The following is a 6,339-nucleotide window of genomic DNA, read 5'->3' as shown; positions in this document are numbered from 1 at the left end:
GGAGAACTAGCGGACATCTTTACCATCTGGTCAGTGTTTTCAGGGGGCCCTGTGACTATAAGGGGGTCTGAGTCATAATATTAAGACTCAGAATTCTCTTGTGCCCAGTCAGAGCACCTGCAGGTCCCTCCACATTCCACAGAAGAGATCACGCAGCTGGGCGGATCCCGGCACAATTGTCAGGATCCGCTTCGGCTGCGGCGTCTCTGTATACCGCGAGCTGCAGCTCCCTATATACTGAGCTTAGGGTGACGGGAGGACGCTAGTTTGTGTCCTCCCGTTACCCTAAGGAGAACTATGAGGGGAAAAGCACTCACCCCAGAGTTCTCCTTTAAGTCTGCTTGAAGGAGAGCCCGGCAGACTTCCACTTTGCTTCTTGGACTCTGAACTCTGTCAGAACTCACAATTCCAGGACTGTTCACTATTCTTCTTTTATTTGCTTTTATTTTGCTGTTGTATATATATTGTGTTTCTTTTATTAAAGGACGATATAAAAAATTGCTACTCTTATCTCTACGCTCTAAATACGAACTTAAAGTATCCTTGTTCTTTGTAGAGTGCTACTGTATAGTGATTCCTGTCATATTCCTGTCTGAGAGGACAGCAGCATCACAGGCATTGTTTAAGTGTTTTGAATGGTCGCAGCATTTGCTGGGCACGGTTTGTGTTGCGAAAAACAGTGGAAGTTTGGTGGGTAAAGGGTTAACTGCGGAGTTACCCAACCCCGGTGACGATCGCTCTCAGTCTGCTGGCCTGAGATTGTGTCCTGCGAGCTGGGAAATCTCTGCGCAGGGTGAGGCTGAGAGCGGTATCGCCACGTCCTTGTGACGCGCACGCTCGGTTCAGACTTGTGTATGGTCACGTGGGATTGACGTACAGCGGGTCTGGGCCCGGCGTACGTCACATATTTACGTCACAGACCCTACAGGCAATAGATAGAGAGCACAAAAGATTTCTCCCAGTCCTCCGCGTCTATGGAGACACCCAGTTCACATTCCCAAACATCAGTGGAGCCCGCCAGGGTCGGAGAGGCCAAGGAAGAGATGATAGAGTATAGAAGGGAAATGGAGTGGGATGGAGGTCAGGAGGGCAAAGGGAGGGAATCAGAAGCTCTGGGGTCTTCCTCAAAACAATCCAACCTTCAGAAGGAAGATACAAAAGAGTGAAACTGCCCCTCTGCCAACCAATGTCTGGGGTTACGTGCCCCCCGCCCATGGTCAGCATCCAACAAAGAAGGCGCATGTAAAGCCCAAACCAGGAGGAGATGGGAGTCTCTAGTCCATGTGCCAAAAGATGATTGAGACTAGACATCTGCAGCGGCTAAACATTTGTTTCGTTTATTTCGTTTTTGGAATTCGGATCCTATATGTGTTTCGTTTCGGGAATCGGATTCGTATTCGGATCTGATTCGGGATTCGGATTTGGAATTCGAACGAATTCCCAAAAATTAAACTTGAGGTGGGGGGTGTACAGCGCTGCGTGACGGAATAAATGTCAGTTAAAGTACCGCAGCGCTGAATACTGAGCAATGGCCGGGATGGGAAGGGGGAGGGGACACCGCGGATGTCAACTGGTTAACACAGCGCACGCACAGGATTTGGACGAAATTAGTTCCCTCTGTCTCAATTAGACATATGCGATTAGTTTCGTTCCGAATCGAAGTTTTCAGAAATTCGTAGATTCGGAGCATACGAAATCATCCGAATTCGAAATTTCGGATTCGGCTGTTTTCGGATGCTTTCGCATATGTTATATTTATATTTTGTCCGAATTTCGAATTTCGGAACGTAACGAATCGCATATGTCTAATTGAGACAGAGGGAAAGCCGAATTGTTGAAAAGAGGATTTGAACCCAATGTTTATTGTTGGCCCAATGGAACCAGTCCATCATACGCACCACCACTGCAGAAGCGTGATAGAACAAAATGTCCGGTGCACTCGCTCCCCCCCCTTGCGTTTAGGTAAAGATAGAGTCCGGTATTTGAGACGAGGGCGTGAAGAACCCCACACAAACTTTGTAAAAGCTCTTTGTATCTGCTCAAATACAGAGAAGGAAGGGCAATGGGCAACGCCTGGGACAGGTAAAGTAACTTAGGTACCACGTCCATTCTGAGCACATTTATCCGACCCAACCAGGAGATGGGTTTGCGATGGAAGGATGAGAGATCACGAGTAACAGTCCCAAGCAGAGGCTTAAGTATCAGGGAATAGAGGCAAGCCAGCTCAGCAGAGTCGTACACCCAAGTACTTCAAGGAGGTATGGCAGCTACGGAATGGGAAATTATGACCCAGTGGTTGCAGGACCGCCTCCCCCAAGGATACATTGAGGATCTCCGACTTGGAGAGGTTCACCCGAAAATTGCTTAGACTACCAAAACGGGTGAATTCTTGTAAGATAGAAGGTAAGGCAACATGAGGATGGGTGATGTAGAGGGATAAATCGTCAGCAAATAACAGCAGTTTGGCCGTATTTGGACCAACGAGTAATCCCCGAAAAGCAGAATTCTGTCTCAGAGCAATGGCCGGGTGTTCCATGGTGAGGACATAAAGAAAAGGGATAGCGGACAGACATCCTTCATGGGTTCGCTGGAGGAAAGAGAGCCATTGACGCAGACCCTAGCCGACGGGCAAAGTTTAGAGCCATGATGTTTCGTTACAGATTGAACCGAACCAACAAAGGGCATGATATTCGAAGGTTGGTACATAAGCAGAGGTGTTTTGATGCACTCTGTCAAGCTCAGGTGGGTTGTGCGAGTCTCAGGTGGGCTGTGCGACTCTCAGGTGGACTGTGCGAGTCTCAGGTGGACTGTGCGAGTCTCAGGTGGGCTGTGCGACTCTCAGGTGGGCTGTGCGACTCTCAGGTGGACTGTGCGAGTCTCAGGTGGGCTGTGCGACTATCAGGTGGGCTGTGTTACACTCAGGTGAGCTATGTGACTCTCAGGTGGGCTGTGCGACTCTCATGTGGGCTGTGCGACTCTCAGGTGGGCTGTGCGACTCTCAGGTGGGCTGTGTTACTCTCAGGTGGACTGTGTGACTCTCAGGTGGGCTGTGCGACTCTCAGGTGGGCTGTGTGACTCTCAGGTGGGCTGTGTTACTCTCAGGTGGACGGTGCGACTCTCAGGTGGACTGTGTGACTCTCAGGTGGACTGTGTGACTCTCAGGTGGGCTATATGACTCTCAGGTGGGCTGTGTTACTCTCAGGTGGGCTGTGTGACACTCAGGTGGGTTGTGCGACTCTCAGGTGGGCTGTGCCACTCTCAGGTGGGCTGTTGTACTCTCAGGTGGGCTGTGTGACTCTCCAGTGGGTTGTGCGACTCTCAGGTGGGTTGTGCGACTCTCAGGTGGGCTGTGCGACTCTCAGGTGGGCTGTGCGACTATCAGGTGGGCTGTGTTACACTCAGGTGAGCTATGTGACTCTCAGGTGGGTTGTGTGACTCTCAGGTGGGCTGTGCGACTCTCATGTGGGCTATGTGACTCTCAGGTGGGCTATGTGACTCTCATGTGGGCTGTGCAACTCTCAGGAGGGATGCGTTACACTCAGGTGGGCTGTGCGACTCTCAGGAGGGATGCGTTACACTCAGGTGGGCTGTGCAACTCTCAGGTGGGCTATGGTGTCTCAGCAGGGGTCTGCAGGCGGGCAGCACGGTGTCAGGGAGCCGGAGGAGGAGAAGGGGGAGGAGGAGCAATCACAGCTGTGACTGCCGAGGTCTTTGGCAAGCGTGATCTCCTGCGGCTGCATCGTAGAGGACAGGACAGAGGAGGAGTAGGACAGGACAGAGGAGAAGGAGGACAGGACAGAGAAGAAGGAGGACAGGACAGAGAATATGGAGGACAGGACAGAGGAGATGGAGGACAGGACAGAGGAGAAGGAGGACAGAGGAGGAGAGGACAGAGGAGAAGGAGGACAGAGGAGGAGAGGACAGAGGAGAAGGAGGACAGAGGAGGAGAGGACAGAGGAGAAGGAGGACAGAGGAGGAGAGGACAGAGGAGAAGGAGGACAGAGGAGGAGAGGACAGAGGAGAAGGAGGACAGAGGAGGAGAGGACAGAGGAGAAGGAGGACAGAGGAGGAGAGGACAGAGGAGAAGGAGGACAGAGGAGGAGAGGACAGAGGAGAAGGAGGACAGAGGAGGAGAGGACAGAGGAGAAGGAGGACAGAGGAGGAGAGGACAGAGGAGAAGGAGGACAGAGGAGGAGAGGACAGAGGAGAAGGAGGACAGAGGAGGAGAGGACAGAGGAGAAGGAGGACAGAGGAGGAGAGGACAGAGGAGAAGGAGGACAGAGGAGGAGAGGACAGAGGAGAAGGAGGACAGAGGAGGAGAGGACAGAGGAGAAGGAGGACAGAGGAGGAGAGGACAGAGGAGAAGGAGGACAGAGGAGGAGAGGACAGAGGAGAAGGAGGACAGAGGAGGAGAGGACAGAGGAGAAGGAGGACAGAGGAGGAGAGGACAGAGGAGAAGGAGGACAGAGGAGGAGAGGACAGAGGAGAAGGAGGACAGAGGAGGAGAGGACAGAGGAGAAGGAGGACAGAGGAGGAGAGGACAGAGGAGAAGGAGGACAGAGGAGGAGAGGACAGAGGAGAAGGAGGACAGAGGAGGAGAGGACAGAGGAGAAGGAGGACAGAGGAGGAGAGGACAGAGGAGAAGGAGGACAGAGGAGGAGAGGACAGAGGAGAAGGAGGACAGAGGAGGAGAGGACAGAGGAGAAGGAGGACAGAGGAGGAGAGGACAGAGGAGAAGGAGGACAGAGGAGGAGAGGACAGAGGAGAAGGAGGACAGAGGAGGAGAGGACAGAGGAGAAGGAGGACAGAGGAGGAGAGGACAGAGGAGAAGGAGGACAGAGGAGGAGAGGACAGAGGAGAAGGAGGACAGAGGAGGAGAGGACAGAGGAGAAGGAGGACAGAGGAGGAGAGGACAGAGGAGAAGGAGGACAGAGGAGGAGAGGACAGAGGAGAAGGAGGACAGAGGAGGAGAGGACAGAGGAGAAGGAGGACAGAGGAGGAGAGGACAGAGGAGAAGGAGGACAGAGGAGGAGAGGACAGAGGAGAAGGAGGACAGAGGAGGAGAGGACAGAGGAGAAGGAGGACAGAGGAGGAGAGGACAGAGGAGAAGGAGGACAGAGGAGGAGAGGACAGAGGAGAAGGAGGACAGAGGAGGAGAGGACAGAGGAGAAGGAGGACAGAGGAGGAGAGGACAGAGGAGAAGGAGGACAGAGGAGGAGAGGACAGAGGAGAAGGAGGACAGAGGAGGAGAGGACAGAGGAGAAGGAGGACAGAGGAGGAGAGGACAGAGGAGAAGGAGGACAGAGGAGGAGAGGACAGAGGAGAAGGAGGACAGAGGAGGAGAGGACAGAGGAGAAGGAGGACAGAGGAGGAGAGGACAGAGGAGAAGGAGGACAGAGGAGGAGAGGACAGAGGAGAAGGAGGACAGAGGAGGAGAGGACAGAGGAGAAGGAGGACAGAGGAGGAGAGGACAGAGGAGAAGGAGGACAGAGGAGGAGAGGACAGAGGAGAAGGAGGACAGAGGAGGAGAGGACAGAGGAGAAGGAGGACAGAGGAGGAGAGGACAGAGGAGAAGGAGGACAGAGGAGGAGAGGACAGAGGAGAAGGAGGACAGAGGAGGAGAGGACAGAGGAGAAGGAGGACAGAGGAGGAGAGGACAGAGGAGAAGGAGGACAGAGGAGGAGAGGACAGAGGAGAAGGAGGACAGAGGAGGAGAGGACAGAGGAGAAGGAGGACAGAGGAGGAGAGGACAGAGGAGAAGGAGGACAGAGGAGGAGAGGACAGAGGAGAAGGAGGACAGAGGAGGAGAGGACAGAGGAGAAGGAGGACAGAGGAGGAGAGGACAGAGGAGAAGGAGGACAGAGGAGGAGAGGACAGAGGAGAAGGAGGACAGAGGAGGAGAGGACAGAGGAGAAGGAGGACAGAGGAGGAGAGGACAGAGGAGAGGGAGGACAGGACAGAGGAGGACAGGACAGAGTAGAGGGAGGACAGGACAGAGGAGGAGAGGACAGAGGAGATGGAGGACAGGACAGAGGATGACAGGACAGAGTAGAAGGAGGACAGGACAGAGGAGGAGAGGACAGAGGAGAAGGAGGACAGGACAGAGGAGGAGAGGACAGAGGAGGGGAGGACAGGACAGAGGAGTAGAGGACAGAGGAGATGGAGGACAGGACAGAGGAGGACAGGACAGAGTAGATGGAGGACAGGACAGAGGAGGAGAGGACAGGACAGAGGAGGAGAGGACAGGACAGAGGAGGAGAGGACAGAGGAGAGGGAGGACAGGACAGAGGAGGAGAGGACAGAGGAGGAGAGGACAGAGGAGGAGAGGACAGAGGAGGA

The sequence above is a fragment of the Nanorana parkeri genome, unplaced genomic scaffold (assembly GCF_000935625.1).
Source record: "Nanorana parkeri isolate BGI_ZX_2015 unplaced genomic scaffold, ASM93562v1 scaffold2884, whole genome shotgun sequence".
Classification (NCBI taxonomy): Eukaryota; Metazoa; Chordata; class Amphibia; order Anura; family Dicroglossidae; genus Nanorana; species Nanorana parkeri.
The sequence above is the reverse complement of the archived record's forward strand: the minus strand, read 5'-3'. Positions refer to the sequence as shown.